Source organism: Prionailurus bengalensis, chromosome A3 (assembly GCF_016509475.1).
Source record: "Prionailurus bengalensis isolate Pbe53 chromosome A3, Fcat_Pben_1.1_paternal_pri, whole genome shotgun sequence".
NCBI lineage: Eukaryota > Metazoa > Chordata > Mammalia > Carnivora > Felidae > Prionailurus > Prionailurus bengalensis.
Window position 1 is genome coordinate 22,232,406 of NC_057354.1, and position 27,161 is coordinate 22,259,566.

General features: G+C 52.5%; 1 protein-coding gene across 3 annotated transcripts in view; it reads right to left on the minus strand.

Annotated features, from left to right (window-relative positions):
• The window catches only part of SRC (SRC proto-oncogene, non-receptor tyrosine kinase), a 51,305-nt gene extending 24,998 nt beyond the window's left edge, over nt 1-26,307 (minus strand). Inside the window, exons 1-2 of one of the 3 annotated variants that reach the window (XM_043602409.1) lie at nt 26,000-26,307; nt 8,416-8,486 (exon numbers count right to left, since the gene is read on the minus strand). The gene's annotated coding sequence lies outside the window, so the exon portion shown is untranslated. The remainder of the gene's footprint in view (nt 1-8,415; nt 8,487-25,999) is intronic. The other 2 variants (XM_043602410.1, XM_043602411.1) reach the window with 2 other exon arrangements.
• Nucleotides 26,308-27,161: the final 854 nt, after the last annotated feature.

Sequence of the window (27,161 nt, forward strand, 5' to 3'; positions counted from 1 at the left end):
ATAGAGCTGTAGAGAAAGTTCTGGAAGGATTCCAAATTCTTCACAGTGTTTCGTCCAAAAGATGTGGGATGGGGAGGGGAAAATCCCTTTTTTACTGTACGTATCTGCTGTATCACTTGACATTTAGAAATTACCTTGTCAAAAACTGTCTTTTAATGAGACTTAAAAAAAACAACAACACTGAAGAGTTTCCCACCACTCCCCTCTGGATGAAGCCGAATCCCCTCTCCCATGGCCCCCCTGCTGGAGGGCACCACACTCTCCCCCCTCGCCCCTCCCCAGGCACACAGATGTTTACAACATCCAGAAGAGGCTGGGGAATAAACTGTGGTCCGGTCACGGCATACCCACCCCTTCATTCCCTACTCTGAAGAGAGTCACCTCCACTATTGTCAGGGCAAAAGGAGGCCAGGGGATTAGGAGTTGAGAGTGAGGAATCCAGTCAGCCCTGGGTTCAAATCCTGCCTCTACTACTTACTAGCTACATCTTCTTGGGCAAGTCACATCGCCCCTCAGTTTCTTTAAAATGGGGATAATAATAAGCCTAACATCTGAGAATTAAAGAGAGAGCCCATGTGCCAGGCGCAGAATAAATGCTCAACAAACAGCACCCGATGTTGTTCACTGTCGTTGTTATCATTACCGGGGATGAGAGGAACACGAGAGGAGGCGGCAGTCAGGTGGCCAGGCCTTGAATGCCACACACAGCGCTGGGAACTTTACAGGCAGCGGATGCCCCGTTGTCCTGACAGAACAATGAAGTAGGGGCTCCAACGGTGCCCACTTGACAGGCAGAACCAAGGTTCAAAGAAGCTAAACCTTGCCCGAGGCCGTGCAGCAAGTGAGGGCACTGGGGTTGGCGTGCTCGAGGTCCAAGAGAGTGACATACGGCGTGCTGTGCGGGCAGCCCTCACCGCCCCAGGCGCACCTACCCCTCCACCACCTCCGCCTCCCTGACACAGAGGCAACACAGGGGTCAGAGGCCAACCTCTGATATCATCGTCCATAACTCTGGACGCTCCTGGGAAGCGGAAGCATCACAAAAATATAAGCCTGGAGCCAGAGCGCCAGGTTCAGATGCCGCCTTGCCGTGTCCTAGTCATGCAGCCTCAAGGGAGCCTCAGTCTAGCCCTTCTCAAAAATGGGAATCCGCACAACTGTTCCCACACAGCTAGCCTCGTTGTGAGAAAACATGAGGTAATGCTTAATAGTGCCTCGCAGATAGGAAGTGCTCAATAAACACCAGCTATCATCATCATTACTACGGAAAACCTTTTTTAGATCCTTGCTATCTTTTGTAATCACTCCTCCAATGAGGCAAAGGCTTCCCAGATTCCTACTACGTGCCAAGCTCTGTGCACGGCCCTAGAGGGATTGTCTGGCGGAGTTCCTCAGGAGCCCAGGCCTAGAAAAGCCACTTCACGGGGAAAGAGTCCAGAAAAGACAAGTGTGTCCACGAGTTAACCTTGCTCTGAGATCCTTGCCAATCCAATGAGCTAAGAACAAGAAATGGAAGTAATAAAGGGGAATTAGAAAAGAGAAGACAAGTATCATCATTTGCAGATGTTACCCGTGTAGATCTGGGAAATCCAAGAGAATCTGCTGCAAAACCACTAAACAAAAAGCAAATTCAGTGGAAGGAAATTAAAAGCTAATACCTCCAAATCCACAATGTATCTATATACCAACGGCGATCAGAAAATAAAATCAGGGTGCCTGGGTGGCTCAGTTGGTAGGCATCCAACTCTTGATCTCGGCTCAGGTCATGAACTCACAGTTCGTGAGATCGAGCCCCACATCGGGCTGTGTGCTGACAGCTCAGAGGCTGGAGCCTGCTTCGGATTCTGTGTCTCCCTCTCTCTCTGCCCCTCCCTAGCTTGCACTCTCTCTCTGTCTCTCTCAAAAATAAATAAACACTAAAAAAAAAAAATTTTTTTTAAACTGTATGATATCAGCACAAAAACAAACAAATCAATGGAACAGACTAGAGGGTCCAAAAATTGTTCCCAAACATACAGGGATTTAACACATAACAAAGGTGGCATTTCATGCCCGTATAAAAAAAGGTAGATTATTTTTAAGATAGAGCTGAGATCAATGACCTGCCGTCAGGAAACGAATTAAAGTCAGATTTCGAACCTACTCCATATGCCTATAAATCCCAGATCAATCAGATTTAAACCACTCAAAATAAAACCATGAATCTCTCAAACGGAAAGCAGAGAATAAATTTTCTAATCTCAGAACGAGAAAAACATTTCTTAACATGGCACAAAACCTAAAAATCATTTTTTTAAGTTTATTTATTTATTTTGAGAGAGAGAGAGACAGCACAAGTCGGAGACAGGCAGAGAGAGACAGAAGGAGGGAGGGAGGGAGGGAGGGGGGGAGGGAGGGAGGGAGGGAGAGAGAGAGAGAGAGAGAGAGAGAGAGAGAGAGAGAGAGAGAATTCCAAGCAGGCTCTACACCACTGACACAAAGCCTGATACGGGGCTTTAACTCACAAACCATGAGATCATGACCTGAGCCAAGATCAAGAGTCGGCCGCTCAACAAACTGAGCGACTCAGAGACCCCAAACCTAAAAGTCATTTTTAAAATGATAAATCTATCAGGGCACCTGGGTGGCTCAGTAGGTTAAGCATCTGACTTCACCTCAGGTCAGGACGTCACAAGTTCATGGGTTCGAGCCCTATGTCGGGTTCTGTGCTGACAGCTCAGAGCCTGGAGCCTGCTTCGGATTCAGTGTCTCCCTCGCTCTCTGCCCCTCCCCCGCTTACGTGTGCTCTCACTCTCTCTCAAAAACAAGTAAACATTAAAAAAAATGATAAATCTATCTACATAAAAACCTACAATGTCTGCATGGCTCAATAAATATCATAAACAAATTCAAAAGGCAAATAACACACTAAGGAAAATATTTGTAACTCATATGATAGACAAGGGTTTACCCCTCAATACATAATGAGCTCCCACAAAATAAGAAAAATAACCACAGATAGTTTACGGCAAGCCAAACAGCTCTTCAACATATGACAAGATGTTCAGCCTCATTTATAAGAGAAATGTAAATCAGGGACGCCTGTGTGGCTCAGTCAGTTGAGCATCTGACTCTTGATTTCAGCTCAGGTCATGATCTCATGCTTTGTGGGTTTGAGCCCCATGTCAGGCTCCACACTGTCAGCACAGAGCCTGCCTGGGATTCTCTGTCTTCCTCTCTCTCTGCTCCTCCCCTGCTCACACTCTAAATTTCTTTCTCTCTCTCTCTCTCTCTCAAAATAAACAAATAAACTTTTTAAAAAATATATATTAATGCAAATTAAAACTACACAAGCTCCCTGACCACAGCAGAATATACATTCTTCTCAAGTGCACAGAACATTCTCTGGGACAGACCACATTCTAAGCCTCAATAAATTTAAACGGAGTGAAGTCATACAAACTACGTTTCCATTCACAATAGAATGAATTAAGAAATCAGTAACAGAAATTACAAACATGTAAAAATTAATACCTTCCTCAGTAACCAATGAGTCAAAGAAATCATCAAAACAATAGAAAATACTTTGAGGTGAATAAACATGATGACACCACATATCAAAATGCATGGGATGCAATAAAGTAGAACTTGAAGGGAGATTTGTAAGTATAAATACCTATATTAAAAAAGAAGAAAAAAAATAAATTAAAAAGAGGAAAGGGATGTCTGGGTGGCTCAGAGAGTTGAGCATCCAATTCTTGATTTTGGCTCAGGTCATGATCCCAGGGTCATGGGATCAAGCCCCACATCAGCATGGAGCCTGTTTAAGACTCACTCTCTCTCTCTCTCTCTCTCTCTCTCTCTCTCTCTCTCTCTCAAATTTAAAAAAAAAAAAGACAGAAAATCTCAAGCCAATAACCTAACCTTCCACCTTAACACAACAGAAAAGAAAAGCAAACCCTAAAGCAAGTAAAAGAAAGGAAATAAAGATTAGGACAGAAATTAATGGCATAGAAAATAAAAACAACAGAGAAAACCAACAAAACCAAAAGTTGGTTCTTTGAAAAGATTGACAAAATTGACAAACCTTTAGCTAGACTGAACAAGAAAATCAGAGAGAAGACTCAAATGACTAAAAACAGGAATGAAAGAGAGGATAATACCACAGACCTTATAGAAATAAAGCAAGGTTATAACGGGAAGCTATGAATGCTATTCCAACAAATAACATAACTTGGATGAAACTGACAAACTCCTTAAAAAAAACTAAAACTAATAAATAGAAAATTGGAATAAAGCTAAAACTAGGAAAAAGAGATTAAATTAGTAATTTAAAAACTTCTCACAAATACAGACCCAGACCCAGTTGGCTTCACTGGTGAATTCTATCAAACATTTAAAGAAGAATTAATACCAAGGATTCACTAGGAACACCACCCAACTCATTCTATGAAGCCAATATTACCCTAATACCAAAACCAGACAAAGACATCATTAAAAACCAAAAAAGGAGAAATCTACAGACTGCTATATCTTATGAATATAAGATACAAAAATCTTTAATAAAATACTAGCAAACTGGATTCGACAACATATAAAAAGAATTATACATCATGACCAAGTGAGATTTACTCCAAGAATACGAGACTGGTTTAACTTCTTGAAAATCGACTAATACCATACCAATAGAATAAAGGACAAAAACCACACCATAACTTCAATAGATGCAGAAAAGGCATTTGACAAAATCCAATACCCTTTCATGACAAAAACCTCAACAAATTCCCTGGAAGGGAATCTGATAAAGGGCACCTATGAAAAATTCATATTCAACATCATACTTAATGGTGTTGAGTACTGCTCCGGAATGAGATAAGGATGCCCACTCTTACAACTTCTCTTTAACACTGCACTGGAAGTTCCAGCCAGGGCAGTCGAGAAGAAGATGAAATAAAAGGCATCCAGATTGGAAAGGAAAAAGTAAAGCTCACCCTGTTTGCAGATGATATGATCTTGTATACAGAAACTCCTAAGGATTCCACTAAAAAATGATCAGAATTAATAAACAAATTCACCGAGGTTACAAAGTACAAGATCAATATATAAAAAATAAATTCTATTTCTATACGCTAATGAACAGTCCAAAAAGAAAATTAAGAAAACAATTTACAATATCAAAAGAATATTTAGCAATAAGAATAGCCAAAGAAGTGCAAAATTCAAAAATTATTGAAAGAAATTAAAGAAAATCTAAATAAATGGAAAGACATCCCATGTTCATGGATTGGAAGACTAAACATTGCTAAAATGGTAATATTCCCCAAATTGATCTACAGAGTCAACACAATCCCTATCAAAATCCCTGCTATCTTCTTTGCAAAAATTGACAAATTGGTCCCAAAATTCATATGGAAAGTCAAGGGACCCAGAATAGCCAAAACAATCTTGAAAAAGAAAAACAAAGCTTGAGGGCTCATTCATTTCAATTTCAGAGCTTGTAGAAAAGCTCCAGTAATCAAGACACCATGGGGCCCCTGGCTGGCTTACTCAGTACAACATGGGACTCTTGATCTCAGGATGGTGAGTTCAAGCCCCACAGTGGAGGTAGAGATTACTTAAAAAAAAAAAAAAAAACTTTTTTTTTTTTTTCTAAAAAGACACCATGGTACTGGCATAAGGACAGATGTATACATCAATGGGACTGAATTGAGGGACAGAAATAAACCCTCACATTTACAGTCAAAGGAGTTTGGACAAGCATATGCCAACACCACACAATGGAGATAAAACAGTCTTTTCAACAAATGTTACAGGAAAAACTGGATAGACACATGCAAAAGAAGGAAACTGGACACCTTCCTCAGACCCTACACTAAAAATTCAATTCAAATGGATTGAATTGAAAAATTCAATTCAAAATGGATCACGAGGGGAGCCTGGGTGGCTCAGTTAGTTAAATGCCAGACTTCAGCTCAGGTGATAATCTCATGGTTCATGGGTTTGAGCCCTGTGTTGGGCTCTTGCAAGCTCAGAGCCTGGAGCCTGCTTCAGATTCTTTGTTTCCCTCTCTCTCTGCCCCTACCCACCCCCCCACCCACCATCTCAAAAATAAATAAACATTAAAAATTTTTTTTAATTAAAAAAATTAAAAATGGATTGCAGGGGCGCCTGGGTGGCGCAGTCGGTTAAGCGTCCAACTTCGGCCAGGTCACGATCTCGCGGTCCGGGAGTTCGAGCCCCGCGTCAGGCTCTGGGCAGATGGCTCAGAGCCTGGAGCCTGTTTCTGATTCTGTGTCGCCCTCTCTCTCTGCCCCTCCCCCGTTCATGCTCTGTCTCTCTCTGTCCCAAAAATAAATAAACGTTGAAAAAAAAATTAAAATAAAAATGGATTGCAAACCTAAATATGAAAGGTAAAACTGAAAAAATTCTTATAAGAAAATATAGGTATAAATTTTATGACCTTGGTTTCTTAGATATGACACCCAGGGCAGAAGCAACAAAAGAAAAAATGGATAAACTGGACATCATCAAAATTTAAAACCTTTGTGTCCAAAAGACACCATCAAGGAGATAAAAAGAATTCACAGAATGGGAAAAAATATTTGCAAACCATATAGATGATAAGAGATCTGCATCTAGAATATATAGAGAACTTCTATAACTCAACAACAAAAAGACAAACAACCCAATTAAAAAATGGGCAAAGGATTTGAACGGATATTTCTCCAAAGAAGATCTACAAATGGCCAATAACTGCATGAAAAGATGCTCAATATCATTAATCATTAAGGACATGCAAATCAAAACTACAATGGGCCACCACTTCAAACCCATTAGGAAGACCATAATTAAAAAGACAGACAACAGCCAGCTTTTGGCAAGGATGTGAAGAAACTGGAAACCTCACACACTGCTGCTAAGACTGTGCAATGGTGTCGCTGTTTTGGAAGACAGCCTGGCATTTCCTCAAAAGGTTAAACACAGAGTTACCATATGATCCAGAAGGTCTGCTCTTAGGTATATACCCAAAGAAGAGAAAACATTCACATGAAAACGTGTACATGAATATTCATAACAGCATTATTCATAATAGCCAAAAAGTGGGAACAACCGTATGTCCATCAGTTGATGAATGGACCAAAAAAAAAAAAAAAAAAAAAACGTGGTACTGTATCCAGACAATGGAGTATTATTTGGCAAGAAAAAGGAATGAAGTCCTGATAACATGTTATAACATGGAGGAATCTTGAAGACATGATGCTAAGTGAAAGAAGCCAGACATGAAAGACCATGTATTGTATGATTCCATTTATATAAAAGGTCTAGACTAGGCAAATCTATAGAAACAGGAAGATTTGTTGTTGCCTGGGGCTAGGGGAGAAACGTTTGAGGAGAGTGGGGAGTGACTAATGGGCACACAGTTTCTTTCTGGGGTAATAAAAATGTTCTAGGGGCACCTGGGTGGCTCAGTCAGTTAAGGGTCTAATTCTTGGTTTCAGTTCAGATCATGATCTCACACTTCATGAGTTTGAGCCCTGCGTCGGGCCCTGCACTGCCAGTGCAGAGCCTGCTTGGGATCCTCTCTCTCTCTCTCTCTCTCTCTCAAAAATGAATAAATAAACTTTAAAACAAGAAAAAAGAAAAAAGTTCTAAAATTCATTGTGGTAATAGTTACACAACTCTGTGAATATACTAAAAGCCATTACATTGTACGTTTTAAATGGGTGAATTGTTTGGTCTGTGAATCATATCTCAATAAAGCTGTGATATTAAAAAAAAAAAAAAAAAGCAAACAAACACTAGCAGAGGCCACTGTTCAACTGTCGGATTGGCCAAGACCCTGAAATTCTATAGCAACCCGCACTGGTGGGGGGGTCAGAGGGTGTGGTGTGAGGGTGCATGATCATAACCTCTGGCAATCTCCATCAAAATTGCAACCCCACATGCTCCCGACCCTGCAGTTTGGGATTAATCCTAGAGGAACCCTCGCACATGAATATGAAGTGTATGATGGAGGATATTCATTGCAGAACTGTCTATAATAAGCAAAAGGCTGGAAACAACCAAAATACTCTTCGCCAATGAAATAAAGCACGGTCTCCATCCACACAGTGAATGCTGGAACACTATTCAACCATGAAAAAGAGAGCAGTACCACAAATGATCCTCAAGGTACACGTGAAGAAAAAACAGGTGTGGAACAGGACATACCACATGTTACAACGTGTTTGTGTTTGTTTTCTAACATACATGCTTGTATACGTCTGCCTCTCCCTAAAAGGACACGCCAGAAACCCCTCCCAGTGCCTGCCTTGGGCAAGGAAATGTGGCTGCAGAGAGGCTTTACCCTGTCTTCCTTTGTACTGTTTGAATTATTTTTTGCTGTGTGTGTGTTAATGGTTTTCCTTTTGTTTTTAAGAAAAAACACAGTCTTACCTGGTTTCAAATCCTGGTGTGCTCTCTCTCATAGCTGGGAAAGTCACTTCACTTCTCTGAGCTTCTGTGATCTGCAAGGGGAGGGATAATAATAATGTCTACCTTCAAGGTTGTTGTGGAGGATGAAATAAGACAACCCTTGCGCAAGGCTCCCCCCTGTGCCTGGTGCCTCGTCCTCGTTGTTTATGAATACGTTACTATGTACACGAGTTGGATGATAACGGGTCTCCATCCACATCTCTGAGCAGAGAGCCTCAGACCAAGTGTGCAGAGCACCAGCAACCCTCTCTGACTGGGAGAAGCCGGGAGAGGCAGCATCTGAGAAGGGACTTCAAGGATGAGGAATTCTACAAGCAGAGATGACTAGGGCCGGTGTTCCTGGCAAAGGGAGCCATTCACACAAAGACCTGGAAATAGGAGAGCCCTGGGTATTCACTCAATCGTCGTGCATTGGTTGGCTTCTTCAACAAAGCTTAGCTGAGCACCTGCTATGCGCCAGGCACCGAAGAGTGAAAGACAAAAGCCAAGTAGCTAGACCAGCCAAAGGAGGAATTATAGAGAGTACAGTGATGGGGACAAGAAGGGGCTGAGGCAGAGCCTCACCCACATCCAACTGCTCAAGAGAACGGACCAAGAAAAGGAGGCTCAGAGAGGGATAGGGGCTGCCCAAGATCACACAGCACATTCTCAACTTCTGAAAAGAGCCTCTCAGCTCTGCCCTCTCACTCGTCCCACGGGCCCGAAGAAGAAAATGCCCGCGGGGCCCTCCTGACGTGCACTCATCAGAAGGGAGACACAGTGCCATCCAAACTGGGGGCCCCACAAAAAAGGAGGGACAATTGATTCTCCAATGCTAACAACAGCTTGTTAATGGGCAGAGAGACTCCTGTACGGCTCAGGCACCTGGCTAAGTAGGACACCACATGCATGAGTCCAGATGAACCTACTGCGGCCCTGTATGGTCAGCTCCGTTTTGCAGATGAGAAAACTGAGGCACAGAGAGGTCAAGTTGCTTGCCTAAGGTCACAGCGCTCATAAGAGACAGCATCAGCAAGTAGACTTGAACTGTCTAGGCTCTGCAGCCTCCTGTCCCAGGGCCCACCCCCCAAGGGAGCCACCAGCAGGGCCTAGATCAGCAGTCACAACCCCCCTCGGAAGGGCAAGGTGAGAGCTCTTCTCAGCCAGTCCAGGAGTGTCTCCTGATAACAGTGGCCCAATCAGGGGCAGGATGAATGGGTGGGTGGTGGAGGCTGTGTCAGGAACGTGTTGGCAGAGAGGAGGGAGGAGGGTGGAAGTGGGGGGGAGGGAAACAGCCCGCTGGCAGCCATCAGTCCTGCCTCTGGAAAAAGGGGACCAGAAAGTCCCCAGCAGGCACCTGCCTGACCCAAGTGGGCTACAGCATCGTGGTTAGGGGGGGCCCTGCTGCAGCCCATGGGAGGACTCTGGGTAAATTGACCGAAGACTCCCTCAGTACCATGGAGATGCCACGGTCACCCCCAGGTAGTCGCACAGGCAAGTGAGCTAACCACTCAGAGCCCTGAGCACACAGGCCATGCTTAATAAACGGGGCCCTTCCTATTAGGAACATGACTGTTTCCATTATTGCTTAGCTCTCTGGTTCTCACCAGGCCCCATCTATGCAGGGACAGTCAGTCCCCTCTTTTAGAGGAGGGGACAGAGGAAGGCTCAGAGAAGCCAAGTCAGGGCCCAGGACACCATCCAAGACAAAAGAGGGTCAGCTGGGGATCCTGGCTCTCCTGGCCCTGGGCTGTTGTCAGCCCCTCTCTCCAAGGCCACTGGTCCCAGCTGGACTCTTGTAGGTAAGTCCACATAACGGGGACGAAGCAGGGCTCCCTGGCCAGTCATTTTCCATAAGGGGAAATGGAAGCCAGGACAGGGAGAGTGGCTGATCTAAGGCCACCCAGCCCAAGGACCACTTACAGAGGGAACAACTGACCCCTCTGAGCCTCCAAGGCTGGGTCCCCAACTGATGCCCCCTCCCTCCTCACAACAGCCCCATAGGGCAAGTGCCACAAGCACTGGCCTGTCCCCAGAGGAGGAAGCTGAGGCCGGGGCAGCACGGCGAGGATGCCAGTCCAACGCTCCCATTTCACAGATGGGGGCTGAATTCCTCTCCTGTCTCCCCTACGCACCACCCCCCCTCCACTAGAACAGAAGCTCCCTCCTACCCCCAGGCTGGGATCTTCACCTGATTCCTTTTTTCCCTCACACTCTCAAAGCAATTACCTGTCACACTGGGGTGTTTTCCTACAAGTGGTTTCAGAACATGGAAAGGACCCTGGCTTCAGAGTGGGGGAATATGAACAATGACAGTAGTAACAGCTAGTATTTACTTAGGACCTACTGTGTGTCATTCTTAACTGAAGCACAGACAGATTAAATGATGTGACTAAAATCTCACCTCTTAGCAGCCGATTGGCAAGTCCCTTCCTCTCTGAGCTTCTCCCTAAAGGGAAGGACCCAAGGAAGGAGCCTATGGTGGGGGTCTTCTTGGTCGGGTCTAGGGCCACCTCGGCTCCCTCTCCAGAACTCCATGCCACCAGCTGCTCCACTGCAGGCTGGCAGGGTGGAATGGGGCATGCTGATGGCCACGCGCTTCCCCCTCACATCCTCCCACCTAGGGTTCATGCTACCCCTTCAAATGCTCCCAAGAGCCCTGAAGTGAGCCATGGCCACACTCATGTCACACATGAGAACATAAAGTCTCCAGGAAGTTGCCCAGCCAGGAAATGGAGACCCAGGTGCCAACCCAGATCTGAGTGATACCAAAGCCCATTCTCTCTCCACTGGACCAATAAGGAGGCAGGCAAGGGAAGGGCAGTCTAGGAGGTTGCACAGCATGTGCAAAGGCTTTGAGGCAGGAAGGTCAGATGTGCAGGGGGTTATTGAGTGAGAGGTCTGAACTGTGTGGGTCCCAGCTTAACCAGGCCACTGCTCGTCTTTGGCCCAGGCCCGAGGAGGTCTGAAGGAGGCCCCGAGAGGATCTATCCAGCAACCTAGATCAGAAGGTCCTGAAACACTGAGAGGCCATGAAGGTTTTCTCAGGCCCCTGAGGGTGTAGAGAAGGGCAAAGTAAGGTTACTGAGCCTTCATCCCACAGTAACCCTGGCAAAGCACAGTCATCTCGAACTCTAGAGGGCTAGAGGGGCAAGAGGGGGCCTAAACCATGGTGGACTTCCCAGAGGAGGGGACATCCCAGCTGAGGTCTGAAGGCTGGGCAGTGTGTGAAAAGAGGGAGGGGAAGTATGATCCAGGCAGAAGGGACTGCTTGGGAAGGCCCAAAGGGAGTGTAAGATCAGTGTAAACCATGTAGCCTCAGTCTCCCCAACAGCAAAATGGGGGGAAAGACAAGCACACAGTGGGTGGCTCCATCTTTCCCACGCCCACTTCCCACCATCCCCCTCCACCAAGGCCTGAGAGGGAGGTCACTGGAAGGGGGCTACTGGTCCTCCTGCCCATTGGAGCCTCCCGGGGCCGGTGAGGGCGGCGGGCTTAGAAGGTCTCACCCACCCTATACCCTACTGTAGCCTCTACCCCAGAGTCGAGGCCAAGCGGCCTTTGCCAGCAGGTGGGCAGGCTCATAGGCCAGGGGGTCACAGCCCTGGTGTCAGGGAGGCTTTGTGAGACATCCCCATTCACAGACCAAGAGCTGAGACTCTGGAGGGGCACCCGGCCCCAGGTCATACGGCGAGGCGGGGCCGGCCCCTGGATGAGGGTGTGGGCACTGGGACTGAAGAGAAGATTCTCAAGGCACCAGGCCCAATACAGGCAGGTCTCAGGGACCCACAGCCAGGTACCACCTGGCTGAGAGCGGAAGGCCTCCATCAGAAGCACCGTGTGACCTCAGGCAAGTCACACCCCCACCTCGGGGCTCAGTATCTGCACCCGAACAGAGACCCTGGCATGCCAAGGATTCCTTAGCAGATACCATTCCCAATCCCAACCTTCCATCCCACCCCACCGCCACCCCATGCCACTGAGATAACAAGCCTCTCCGAGGTCATCTCTCCCTGGGCTCCCAGCTGCCCCACCCCCACTGGCTGATGGGTGATGGCTGATGGGCTTGGGGGGACAACCGCCAGCCAGCAGCCTCTGCCCACTGCCTTCAGGGGCTCACAGTGTTCGCTGTTCCCTGCCAGCAACCCTGCCTCTCTGCTCCGGGAACACACAGTGCCCCCCTCCTCCCCACCCACACCCATGCAGGAACTCCCTCCAGGGACACTGGTGGGCAGGAGCACCTGGTGGCCTGGCCCTGCCACACGGTCAGCCCTGAGTTCCACCCCCCTCCTCCAATCTCCAAGCCCACACACAGGTGGCCTGTCCCCGATGTGTGACCTCAGGAAGTCCAGTCCTCCATTTACTTATGTACGACATGATGCCTCTGGCAGACCTCTGAGGGAGGGAGCATCTGAGCCTGAGGCTGGGGACAGTAGTCAGCAAGATGGCTTCAAAGCTCCTACCTGCTGCTCACAGGATCGAGGCCTGCTGCGTTCTCTTTCCTCCCTACCCCCCGACCCTCCCTTTAACTTGTAATCACCCCCTAGCCTTCAGACTCTGCACATGCTGTCACCTCCCCAAAGCTATACCACCTGCCTCCCTTGAGACTTCACAAACTCCAGTGCAAGGAGGGAGGGAGGGAAAAAGGGAGGAAGAGCTGAAGGAAGGGAGGGAGGAAGGGAAGGATGAATCGGTCCTACCCAGGGCCCCATATGATGAAGATGTACAGGCCTCGGCCCTGGGTCTGTGGAGTCCCACAGCCTATACCCCGACCACTGCTCTCTCCTGCCCCTGCCTGGCGTGTCCCTGTGGCAGAGCTTCTGACCCCCCTGACTTACACAGGGCCGTGCGCAAGTCTGAGACAACTCCAGGCCCCAAGCCGCACCCGGCACGGGCGCAGGCACAGAACAGGTAGCAGAGGATGTTTGCTGAGTGAGCAAGGAGTGAGGGAAGAGTGAGCCAGGGGCCATCCACAGGCCAAAGCAGCCACAACATGTCTGGTCCCATGTTCGTGGTGCAAACACGCTCGGGGCGGGCAGGCCTCAAACCGGCTCTGCCAGTGTGGCCAGGGAGGGGCAAGGCGCCGCAGGCTTGTACCGGCACCAGCAGAGAGAGGCGGGTGTGCTGCTGGGGACAGGACCTGCAGCCCGGTGAGGGCAAAGCCTAAGCGGACCACAGAGCCCACTAATCCCAGCCCCAGAGAGACAGAACTACTCCAGCCCCTGTAGCTCTGGGGTTTCTTCCTGGGCAGAAAGGGGACCCCTTTCTAGACCCCAGACCCTGACCTGCCCTGTAGAGTGCAGGATCCCTTCCCGCTAGGATTTGTCTACACCTGTCCACAGCCTAGAAGCCCTAGAGGGAAAGAGAAGGCCCGGAAGCGGGCGGCGCGGGAGCAGGGCAAGGCGGCAGGCCACCTGGTGTAAAACCCTGCTCTGTCCCAAGCTGTTTCATGGCCAGTTTCCCGGTGTGGCAAGTGGTGTTGGGCATGGATCCCGGGGACTTTCAATCCCCTGGTGCTGAGTTATCTAGAAGACATCACTTGGCAACTCCCGCCCTGCCCCCAAAGCCCCGCTCTGTGGGTGGACGTAGCCAGAGGCCAGACTTACACACATGTCCTTACTCCCCACAGAAACAATAATAAAAATACCTGCTGATTACTGAATGTGTATTGTATGCCAGGCATCAGGCTTGGCACTTGACATGCATTGTTTTATCTGGTCCTCCCAAAGCTGCTGTGAGGGCCAGCCCCCAACAGAGGAAACTGAGGTCCGGCTCACATGGCCAGTGAGAGTCTAGGCTCCTGACCCCACCCCTGACCCTGAGGTCACACTGAGCAGCCTCCATATCTCCAAGACAGTTCAGGGCAGAAAAAAAAAAATCTCAGGTACACCCAGAAATCTTTAGCTGGAAGTGGTGGGGGGAGGCAAGGTCCATAGACCCCAAACCCATAGATCCCCTGAGTCCCGAGAGACCAAACCCCAACCCTGCCCTGCTGTGTACCCTAGGCTATGGAGGTCCCACTCTTGGCCTCAGTTTTCTCGTCTGTAAGACGGGTAGGGTCCTGCCAGTTTCACCTAAGGCGTACAGTTGTTTAGAGCCACGGCAACTGGAGGGCTTAGTCCAGTCCTTAGGACAAGGTGAAGAAGCCACTGGGACTCCGTGCCTCCAGATGGGCTGGGGAGAGGGAACAAACATAAACCAGAAGCCACAGTGTTCTGTGGTGGGGACTCAGCCCCTCATCACCAGCAGCCCAAGAGAGGAAAGATGATTCCTCCCGCCCCCATGTAACTCAGTTCCAAGCCCTGTCAGTCCCACCTCCAAACACATCCTGAATCCAAACACACGGCCACCCCCTAGTTCAGGCCCAGCTTCCTCCTCCAAGCTGGCCACCTGGGGGCAGAGAGCCCTTCTGAAATGTCAGTCTGAACCATCACTCCTACTTAACAGCCTTCACAGCCCCTAACCGACAAAGGACAAAGTCCTCACAGGGGCTTCCAAAACCCTAGAGAGGACTCTAGCAGTCCTACCCCTTTTCATTTATTCTGCCCTTCTCACTCGGTGTGCTGCTCCCCCTCACCCCAAGAACCCAGTAGGCGCCTGCCCTGGGCTTTGCACCTGCTGGCCCCCCTACCCAGAGCACACCACCCCTGGACAGCTACACCCCTCGCTCCTTCACTTCCTTCGGGCGCTTTACTCACACATCACCTGCTCAGGGGGCCTTTCCTAACCACCTGTTCAAATGGCAACACACCCAGACAACTCTGCTCTGTCTTTGAGTCTTGTTTCCAAAGCTGTCCCTCCTCGCAGAAGGCCTCTCTGACCTCCCCCAGCTGGATGGAGTGAGGACCTTCAACTTCTCCTTCCTAGCGTGGACCGCAGCTCTGATGACATAGTGAGGGTACACATCTAGCGAGGACAGGGGCCACTTCTGTCTCACTCACGGCTGAATATGCTGCAGTGGGTGTAACATTCAAGAGTTAACAGCTGGGATGCTTGGGCACTGTCCGGCCACTGGCCAAAAGCCTAGGGCCTAGCATGGAGTAGATGCCTGGTAATTACTGAATAGATGGATGGGTGGATGGAAGGATGGACGGATGGATGGATGGATGGGCGGACAGACGACGACGAACGGATAAGTGAACTGGGCCCACACAGTGGGCTTGGGACTTGCCAGGGATGCCCAGGGCCCTGAGAAGATGGCCCAGAGCAGGCGCAGACCCGCCCAAGCTCACCAGCCAGGCTCTGGCCTGAGCAGCTGCAGCCAGCCCAGCCTCTCCTCCTGCACAACCCGACTTTCATTTCCCATCTTCTCTGTCTGAGGAACCTCCTTCCCTCCGGGGAACTGAGTGAGGAGGAGGGGCAGGCGGCGGCCCTCCGGTCCGAAGAGGGGGGCTCCCGGGCTCCATCTGTCCTACCACAAAGGGGCTTTGTCCTCAGTGCCTGTGCTGAGCCTGGGGCAGACCAGAAGCCACCCCTCAGCCGCCCAGCAGGTCCCACCACCCCTGGTCAGCTGGGCCAATGGCTCCAAAGCCAGACCCCAGGGGCTGGGGTCCCTGAAACCTCATTAAGCCCTAGGAGGGAGGCTCTAGGGTGACCTCCGTGTTTGCAGATGAGGAAACTGAGGCTCCGAAGGGCAGAGATACTTGGCCAAGATCTCCCAGGCAGCAGAGAACGAAGCTGGGTTTCAAACCCACACCCATCTGGCACCAGAATCTTCAGTCATGGTTCTCAACTCACCTTGCCTGGAGCACAGACCCTCTGGGTTCAAGAGGGTGGAGGGGCCTTTCTGGAGGTACAAATGGGCACCCATGCCTAGCCCTGCACCCAAGTGGGGAGACCCTTACCCTGGCAAGGTTTACCCAACAAGGGAAGGAGGTCGGGCCCTGAACCCAGAGCCCTTGCCCCACACCCAGTCCATGCCCCAGGCACCTTGGGAATTGGCCAGCCAGGCCCCAACACGTCTCCACCACTTCCTGCCAGGCAGGCTTCTGCAGGGAAAGGATGTATGAGGAGGCAGAGAGGGGACAGAGGCCCCCACCCCCTCCTCACTGCTCCCCCATCAATCCCGTTTGTCTGGCTAGCACCCACCTTCTCTCCAGGGCCACCTCACCAAAGCCACGATGCCGACAGAACGCCCACAGTGCCTGACAAGTCAGTCCTGCCCAGGAGTCTCTCCTCATGCCTGAGGACAGCATGTAGACCCCCGAGCAGGCCCTCGGGCTCTCCACTGACGGCCACCAGCCGCCTCTCAAGTCAATACCACTGCTCAGGGCTCGGACAAGAGGAGCTGCTCACATCACACCTTCAGGCCCTGGTTCAAGCTGTCAGTATTACTTCCTCCAGGAAGTCCTTCCTGGCCTGCTCCCTCCAAGGCCCCAACCGGCTCCCACCTTCTGCCCCAGATAGGGGTTCTCGATCCCTATCTGAAACCCCAGCCCCCATGAGCTACCTTCACTCGGCAACAGTAATGGAGCACCGGAGCCCAAGTCTGACCCTTCTCTTTGTCTTCCCTTCGCACCTTCAGCGGGAGACCTCAGCAAAGCCTGGCAAGGGTTTGAGGGCTTGCCTGGTCAACCTTCCAACTGCCTTGTACATGACCTATGCCTGCACATGCCAGGCGAGTTCCCACCACCAGAGCTTCACCCATGCCCTCCCTCACCATTCTTTTTTCCCTCCTGAGCTCCTGCTCACCCTTTAAGACTCAGACCAGGTATCACCTCCTCTAGGAAGCCCTTCTGGCCTTGTAACGGGCTGCCACAGTTCATATGTGCCTACCCTGTGGTAGGACAATGATCAATGTCTGTGTCCAGCTCCACCAGAGCATTGGCTGCTCCCAGAACACATCCCTTGGGGTTTCCAGCACCCAGCACAAGCCCCGACACCAGCCGCAGGTAATCAAGAGTCCAGCTGCTAACTCCCTGCCCAGAGAATCCAGGGACAGAGGCCAGGAACAACCCCCAAAGGCAATAATGAGTCCTGTTTTGCCCACGCTGCCCACAGATCTAAGGTATGGGCGGAGCGGGGGAGGGGGGCGGGGGTGCTTTCTGCAAATGGCCAACTGGTAACCAAACCCACGTCGTTTCTAAAACTAGGGCACAGGAGAGAAACGGGAACAGCAGAATTGTCCCCAAATAGAACTGTGGCTCATCTGGTTCCAGGGCCTTCGGGAACACCTGGCAGGGATGGGGGTGGGGATCACAGGTGGCTGCTCCCAAGCCTCCAAAAGCCACGCTACAGTTTGGAGGGCAGGAAGGTCAACATCACCTCAGTCACTGCTGACACCCTGCCTACTTGCCTCAGGTCAGTCCAAAGCCTGGAAGTTGGTGTTCCTCTCCCACTTACCCCCACCTAACTACCGGGTGCTCCCTAAACTGTCCTACCTCTGAGACTTTGCTCACATGGGTCCTCTGCCTGGAATGCTGTACCTCCTTCCTGCCAGTCAGAAACCTGCCCATCCTTATAACCATAACCACTAGCTGGGTACTTCCTATAAACCTGGCGCAGGCGGGCATTTGGGGGGAAATGAGCTTATCCAGTCCTCCCAACTGCCCAGTGAAGAAAAGACCCCTGCCCCCATCTCATAGATAAGGAAATTGGGGCTCAATAAGAGAAGCCATTTGCCCAGGGCACGCAGCACAGGAGGCAGATGGAACAGGTGATGTGGAGGGACCTGGGTGTCAGCAGCCACGGGGCACCCAGAAGGTCTGGCTGGGCCCAGTTCAGCCTCCTAGACGGGCCGAAGCTTGAGAACTTGGCAAAACTCAGGGACAAAATGCACAGGGCACAGCCCCGCCAGCCCAGATAGAAGAGGAGCCCCTCTCCCCTCTCCCTAGGGTGGCTACTGATGGATGAACCACAGTACTTTGATGCGATAGAACTATCTCCCCACAACATGCACAAACCCACCGCACGGATGAGAAAACTGAATCCCAGAAGGAAACAGTTGCCCCGTCTGGAAAGTGGGATGTGCCCCAGGAGCTTTCTAGCTGTGACATCCCCCTGTGGCCTGGTGGATGCTACTTCCCTCCTCCGAGTCTCGGTCTTCCTATCTGGAGAATGGGATTGTCAATCCTTTCCTCTTCAAGTTGATCCGAATTATAACAAAATAGCGGCTAACATTTACTGAGGGTGTGCTATGTGCCGGCTTTGCTGAGGACATCAGGCACCTCACTTGATCCTTAGAACAAGCCCGTAACGTGGATACGGTCATTAGGCGCATTTTTTCAGGTAGGGAAGCTGAAGCACAGAGAGGTGAACTGACTCACCAAAGTCACAGAGCTTGTGGGTGACAGCAGTTGGAGGTGCAGAAGCCCTGGGGTTGGAGGCAGGCGGCTCCCCAGAGAAGTCTCCTGGCCTCTCTGTCCTGAGAGGAATGCCTAGCAGGGGCTGAGGGAGGGTCAGGGGTCAGACAGGAGGCAAAGAAGGGCCCAGCCTGGATGAGGCAGGGTAGACCCATAGTGTTCATGGGGCCCTGAGTCCAAATCCATGTACTGCGTGACCTTGGGCAAGTCTCTGCTTGTCTGAGACTCGGTTTCCTCTCTGGTGAAACAGGGCCAGAACTGATGCCTTGCAAGACACTGTGAGGACTAGGTTTGAGGACGAGGACAAGCACTCGCAACCGAACACGGGCTCAAGCATGTGCTGAGGGAGCCGATGACTTTTGAAGGAACCCCAGGGGCTGGTCACTTTTCCCTCAGGATCACGGTTACATCTGATTCTCCACTCAGAAGCTGTGGGAACGTGGGCACAATCCGCCCCTTCTCAGCTCTGCCGGCCTTCCAGGCCACGTGACTTTAGACAAGTCACTTCGCCTCTCTGAACCTCCAAATCCTTTCTTGGGGCTCCGAGAGAGGGGTTCTGGCCTCAGGAGATTGGGGGTTCTTGGCAGCGGGGGCGGGGTTCAGACCCGTCAGCTCAAGCGGAGAGAGCAGCTGGGGTGAGCCTGAGCTTGAGGCCTCAGTTTCCCCATCTGCCTAGCCGTGCTGGGGGGTACTCAAAGGTGACTGTGGAAAGTGCTTTGTAAACTGTGAAGTGCGGCACCCTTGGAGTGATGATTACCGCCTTACTGCCTGAGAGGCAAAAAAGAATCCTATGACTTGCTGTCTAAGGCAGAATGTGTCAGAGCCATGAGGGAGGGCAGAGAGTGGCAGCGGGGTGCAGAGGAGGGAAGAACGAGTCGGGTGGGGGGACAGAGGGTGGTCACTAAGAACTTTCTGGAGGCAGAGGCATCTTAGCCGCCTTGGCAAGTTGCGAGACGGCAGACCACTGGGCAGCGGGCCCACAGAGGCAAGGCACGGAGGCTGGACAGCTCGGGCACACAGGAAGACAGCCAACGGTTCAGAAAGACTAAGGGGTCACCCGAGTGAAAGGAAAATGTAGGAGTGACCGGGGTGGGGCTGGGAAGAGCTCACCTCCAGGAGCCCTTGCTGTGGAGCCCGGGCCCACCTGGCCTCTCTCTGAGCCACAGCTCCTTCCCCACAGAAAGCATTGGGGCAATAACAGCTCCTGCCTCTCAGGCCAAGCAAAGGGGCAAAGCACCCACGGCTCCATCAGTGGTCACCTTCACAGAGAGAGACCCATTCAGTGAGGAGGCCTTCAATGCCAGGGATTAGGACACTGGGAGGCCTTGACACGTCACAGATGGGCAAGTCACAGGTCAGCTGAGGCAGGAGCCGGGCTCGGGGAGGCTAGATGGCGCTGGTGGTTTCCAGTCTACCCAGTCACAAAACTTGTCTGTTTCTGGTTAACCATCCCCTCAGCCACGTCCCGTAGGACAAGGCTGCCACAGATACAGGTGCCCAGACTCAGCCCCAGGGATTCCCTGATCAATTGGCCCGCAATTCCCGTCCCGAATTCCCACCTCGTCAGGGGATTACCTTCCTAATCGCAGAAATATTAAGCACTTACTGTATGCAGGCTCTGTGCCAGAGCAGACACACATTAGCTCATCTGATCCTCACACCCCCTTATCGGAGCTGGCACCGGCCCTGTCGTCCCGTTTCAAAGACAGGGAAACTAGGGCTCCAAGCGATTGCTGTCCCACAATCCCACACAGCAAACGGCAGAATCAAGATTCGAACCCAGAACCGAGTGGCTCCAAGAGCCTTGCTACTTCTACTCCCTCTATGCCATGAGCATCCATGGAGCACCCATGAGATGCCAATCCGGGCAGCTGGGGGCCCCCTGCAAGATCCGATACTGCAGATCTGAGTAGAGATCCATCAGCCAGAACCAGAAGCCCCGAAAGTCAGGGTCGCCTGCCCCCAGCAACATACCAACCCTAAACCTTGGGAGAGATTTCAGGAAAGCTGGGTGCACACTCCGTGGGAATCAGATGCTACAAGTCACCCAGCCGCCAGAAGCCTGGGCTCACGCTTTACCGTGCTGGGCGACCGTGGCCTCAGCCCTTGGCCCCTCTGAGCCTCAGTTTGCTTTTCTGTGTAACAGGAACAAAAGTTCTGTCCACGCCAGGCTGGGGCAAAGGATAGAATGGGCCACCGTGCTATGACCTGGCTGGAGAGGGCACAACATGAGGACATCCACATCAGATACACTGAAAGACGGGGCAGCAAATCCGGGCAGGCCAGGAGAAGGCAATCAGATCTGCCGAGGCCTAGTTTTCTGACACCATCCGAACTTGATTTCCACTCCTAGCACCAGGAGTCCATCTCTGTTGGCCTCGCAGCCCAGTGGGTCTGAGGACTCGCAGGACTCATTCCCGCAGTCTCAAAAAGCCTACATGCACGCTAAGAAGACTCAGTCATGCCTGCCCTGGAGAACTCGCTGGCCAGGATCCCCATCATAGAGCCTCAGCGAGGGAAAAGTTCTCACTGCACAGAGGAGGAAACTGAGGACCGGGGCAGGAGGGAACTTGGCCAAGATCATCTGCTTCTCCTCTCCTTTAGCTTCTCATTTTATTCTGGAACTCCTCTGGTTAGTCTATGGGGAGGAGAGGAACTGAGGCCCAGGTTAGAGAGGAGTCACTTGTTCAAAGTCCTATAGCAAGGAGGGGGAGAAATGGGGGGTTTTGCTTCCAGCTCTGGGATCCTCCCCAGTCATCTGTCCCTGGACTCCTCCCCACCCAGGCTGTCCTGTGGGAAGGGGCAGGCTGGCTGAGTCGGGAGAGCCCTGGATCAAAAGACAAGAGATGTGCATTTTTCTCCCAGCTTGGATAATATGTCCTGGGTCTTTCTGGCCTCAATTCCCCCATCTGTGAAAAGAGAAGGTCAGAATAGATCAGGAATGACAAACTCATGGCACACGTACAACATGCTCTACTCCTCTGCCAATGGCAGACATTACTAATCTCCCCCAGCACTCATTCCCATGAAGCCAAGACTTGGCCTCAGAATGCTTCTCAGCACAGCAGTGCAGGCCTGGGCCATCCTAAGGGTGGGTAATATCTGAGCCCCCACAAGGGAGGGCAAGGGAGAAAGACGTCCCAGTCACTGAACATCCAGTAGATTCAAGTCACTGGGAGAAATTAGTGGATTTCATTTTCACAAGGGAGGTGTGCGAGGCTGATGCTCAGAGAGGCTAAGCGCCTTGCCTTTGGACACACAGTGGGAACGGGGCCTTGAACACAAGGAAGCATGTACTGGGCCTACCTTTCCAGAACTGTGGTGCAGAGCCAATGGCCAGGTAAAGGCAGGTACAATCTCATCCCAATCTCCCTTTGGCCTTACTAAGTGTAAGCCCCATGCCCATTTCACAGCTTCAGAAACTGATTCGCAGGGAGGGGCTGTTAGCTGCCAGACGAGGAAGGACTTGAGTAGCGTCTGGTTCTTCCCCGTCTCTATTTATCTAGTTAATGTGTGCTGAATGCTTTATTTTGGTCCCTGTGGGACATCCTAGGAGCCATGACTCATACTATGCCACTTGACCGATGAGGAAACTGAGGTGTCCCAAAGGAAGTACCCCTCCCCCCCACCAAGTGGCTTGAGTGGAAACCAGAGTGGTTTACCGTGGAGATAAGGCGGTAGTGGAGGGGAAGTAAAGGGCTGTAGAGACCCAAGGGAGATAGAGGTGTGGGGGCCACACGACCTGGGCAGGAAGCGGCTTCTCCCCTCTGGGTCTTGGTATTTACATCTGGAAAATGGGCCAATCTCAGGTAAGGCAGGCTTTCTCAAAGTGGGGCCGAGCTAGACCCAATAAATGCTCTCCCCAGTTCAGCCTCCTCACACAGCAAGGGCAGAGCAGGACTCAAATCACCCAGCACATGGGTGGCCTTGTCTGTGAATATCCCTTCCCAGGCCATGCCTGCCCAGACCAGCCCCTTCAGACTCTGTGAGCTCGTCCACTTAAGGCCTTCATGACACAGCGGGTATGGCCAGACCCACTGGGCCCACCGACCCACCCAGTGTAACGTCACTCAAGGCAGGTCCCCTTTCCTACGTACCTACTGGCACCAGGCACTGGGGCCATACGGCCCTCCTTTAATTGTCACCTGATAGGGAGATATTTATTGTCCCCATTTTCGAGACAAAGAAGGCATAACTCTCGGAAAGATACAGTAAATGACCCAAAGATGCACAACGAGTGGAGACAGAACATGAACGCAGACCTGACTCCTGAGCCCTTATCATACCTTTGGTCTCCAGCTGACCCCTGCCTGCTCCCTGCCCCACTCCCAACCTCCAGCCACCCTCTCGTCTTCCTACCAGTGAACTCCTACTCCACTCTCAAAGCCCAGCCTCAAATGCCTCCTCCTCCTGACTCCTGATCTAGGCCCTCACAGAATACTTGGGAGTCCAGCCCCACAGATCTATTTCTACCAGATGCCTTGGCCAGCTCTGTACCCCTGGCCTCCAACATGGGTCTGTTCACACAGGGGACACGAATTAGCCCCTTGTGTGAAGATGAAGGTCAAACTCCCCCCCAAAGCCTACAAAGCCCCATATGGTCCAGCCCTGCTGATAACACCCACCCCCATTTCACCTCTCACCCACTCTCCTTAACTCTCTGTGCTCCAGACTCAGAGGTTTTCCCACTGTTTCTCCATAACAACACACACTCCCCCACCTCAGGGCCTTTGCACATGCAGTTCCCGCTGCCTGGCAAGCCCTTCTCCTAGCTCCATGCCTGGCCAACTCCTACATGTTTCCTTCCAGATTCCTCTGCACCCCACGCCTCTCTCTCTCTCTCTGGGCCCTTATCACATCTGTGATTATATATTAATTTATTTGGCAACTTGTTTGATACTTGGCTCACCCTCTAGACTCAAATATCTGGGAGACCAGGGACCCTGTTTGCAATTCTGCAGCAAGGACTTATCAACCCCAGGGGCCCTGGGAAGTGTCTGAACAAAGGGAGAAAGGGTGCCATCTCTCCTTAACTTGGAGCAAACTGTTGCTCTCCCTCAGCACCACCTCCTGGACGCCTCCTCGTGCCTCCTACAACTCTCACTACTGATCCCATCCCCACACCGCTCAGCCTGAGTTTGAAACTCCTGGTTATTAGCAGATGCTCATACAGGGTCATGGATGTTTGCATCGAGGCAGGTTTGAGAAAATGAGGTCATTTGAGGACCTAGGGGGCTGGGGTGGGGGGGCATTGTCAGCAGGTCACTGAGCCATCCCCTCCCTGGCTCCTGGGGCTTGGCGGAGACAGACATCCCCCCACCCCTCCCAGGTCACAAAGAAGCAAAAGAAGGCACTGCGCGTGAGCTAGGGAGAGTTCATGCTCCAGGAAGAGGTGGGCAGTGGAGGACAGAGCCTGGGAGCCTTCCTGGGAGAGGCGGGCCTGAAGCTAAACCTTGAAGAGCAAGAACAGATAAGCAGCTCATGGAGGAGAGGACAGTCCTGGCAGGGACACCTTCAGGAGGAAAAGCCCAGGGGCCACACAGGAGGGCCTAGGCAGGCAGTCAGCTGAGAGAGGTGACACACTGCAAGTCACTTCCCTGGGTGGAAAGACCACATCACCAAAAGGACCTCGTGGCTTCCACACAGTCACTATCAGTACAGTCTTTTCCGACACTGTTGCGTGCCTGGTCCCGTACTGGCAAACCCCTGCTCCCCCAACAACGGAGGGGTGCAAGGGCGGCCAGGCTGGGGTCTCTGAAGTGTAGACCCAGCTTCAAGATGTGTGGGCTTGGCCAACTCACTTCCCCTCTCCAAGCCTCAGTTTCTCCATTGGGCCGATTTTATACTCAACAAAACTGAGGCCTGAGGAGGCAGTGAGTTGCTTAGGGTCACACAGCTGCCGGATGGCAGGACTGTACGGGACCTGTTTCTTTCTCCAGGGGTTATGAAGTGGCTTTTCGGACACCAATCCATCCTCTTCTGGAGACGAGCCCCACTAGGGCCAGCGCCCTCGGCCCCCACCCATTTTAGGCGACTCATCCAGCGAAGTGCTCATTTAGGGAGCACCAACTACACACCAGGCTCCTGCATGGTGAAGTACATACACGCTGCCCCCCTTCCATGGGGGGACCCAGAGGGGCAGTCCCTTGGCCCGGGTCACCCAGTGAGCCAAGAAGCCTTGGTGTCTCGTCTGCCTGGCCAGGAGGCTGAGAAAAGGGTCAGTGACAGGACCAGCCTGGCCTATTCTCGAAACCAAGCCCGATCTCAGCGGCACTGTGGCTGGGCCTGGACTCACCCCAGGTGACCCAGGGACCACTGCCCCAGTTGTAGAGGTCCTGAAGCTCAGGGAGCCTCATCTGAGGTCACGCACTTGCTCTGCCCACTGTGCCATCAGCCTAAAGGCCCCCGAGGCGGAACTGATACCCCACAGGTGAGCTTCTTCTGTTCACCCCCAACCCTCCAGCAGCCCAGTAGTCCCAGCCAGACCCACCTGCCACTGATCAGGACCCCCAGATCAGAGAAGGTAAGCAGTTGTTTGACCACACAGAGCAGGGCAAGTGGTGGCCCCTTTGGGGACTCAAACCCACCCCTAACCGAAGCCCAGGCAGGCAGATGGACCGGGCCTGGTGGAGAAAACCCAAAACTTTTGCCAACTTCTGAGCAGGCAGGCGGCTGGGTCTGCCAGGGGCGAGGCTGGGGGGCTGGGGGTAGCGGGGACCAACAGCGTGGCCCAGTCCCTTCCAGGCCGGCGGCACCAGGCCCAACCCAAAGCCCCAGGAGTATAGGGAAGTCCTGGTGCCCGGGCCGGCGCCCCTGGCTTGGCGCCCCCAGGCCCACCCTGCCCGCCCCCTCTCCACCTCCCATCCCCGGCCGGGGGCGCCAGGCCCCGCAGCCGCGGCCAGAGGCGGCGCCGACAGGCTCAGATTTCAGATTTGGCCTAGACCCGGCCGGGGGGCTCGGCCCGGCTCCCGCTCTCAGGGGGCTCGTAGGGGAAGGGTGAGTCGGCGGTGGTCCCCGCGCGGACAGGACCCCTGAGCCCCCCGCCCAGCCCCCTCCCCCGCGGCATCACAACAAAAGGCCGCGCCGGGCAGGTCCCCGCGCGCCCGCCCAGCGCTCCGGGATCGCGGCTCGGACCCGGGGGCGGAGGCTGGAGGGGTGGACAGGAGCCCCCGCGGCTCCGCGACCCAACGCCACGGTGGTCCCGCGCGGGGGTTCCCCCATGCCGGCCGGGACTGGGGGCCCGCGGACGGGCGGGGGGCGCTCACCTGGGCCGGTCGGCAGGCGGGCGCACCGGCAGACAGACGCACGGGAGGGCGGACCGCCGGACGGCCAGGGGGTCGGGCAGACGGCGGCCTTGGCCGCTCCGGCTCCCAGGCCGGAATGGATTCCGGGCCGGGAGAGACAGATCGAGAGAGAAAGGGAGGAGGAGAGGAGGAGGCGGCGGCCCGGGGAGGGGAAGAGGAGGGAGGGAGCGCGCGAGCAGGGAGGAGGGGCCCGGCAGGCCGCCGGGAGGAGGAGGAACGAGGAAGCGTGCGGGGACCGATTCCCCGCCGGTGACCTAGGAGAGACCCACACGCGGGTCCCCCACCCACTGGAGCCAGGGGTCCGGGAGGGGCAGGGCAGGGGGCGGAGGCACAGAAACCCTGCCCCCACCCCGCCGGGTGAGAGCGCCCCGCCCTGTGAGACCCCAAAATGCCCTCCCCAACTGCCCCCAGTCGACCCACCCTATTCACCCCAAATCCACCTCTTTTCGCAATTACGGGTAATGATAATAATCATGTTAGCACTGATGGAGCCCTCACTCCTGGCCAGGCACCATGCTAATGGCCAGGTCGACTTTAGGCTCTATTCCTAACAACGCCTAGGCTGGGCGGGCTGATGATTGTCCCCATTTTACAGATGAAGACACTGAGTCACAGAGAAAGAAGTCACCTGACAAGAACCAGGCCTTGGACCCTGGCCTTGACCTGTGTTTCCCAAAGTAGGGACGGGGGTGCTGGAGGCACCGTGTGGGGAAGAGCAACATTTATTTTAATAGATGTGTGTTCGTTTTAATGTGCATTGAAAAACAAAACAAAACAGTAACTAAGGCAGCTCATCAGAAGTCACTGAGTTCTGGGTCTTCCTGCTTATGAGGGGGCTGAAGCTGGTATTTAGTGGCAATCACACTTCTAAGTAAATAAAGAGGCAAATTATATCTGGACGCAGGGGGCAAGGAGCTTAGCAGAAAAAGGAGACAATAAGGAAATGCTGCCTCGGGCCACAGAGGCTCCCCCAACCACTGTGCCAACCACTTTACCCCCACCGCCTCCTGGCCCAGGCTCCAGAACTGCCCTATTAGGGGTGGGCACCCCACCCTTGGCTCTTCGCTTGCCCTCCTGGAATCATGGCCTAGGGAAGGGTGGGCCTGAATCCAGTTTTAAATAC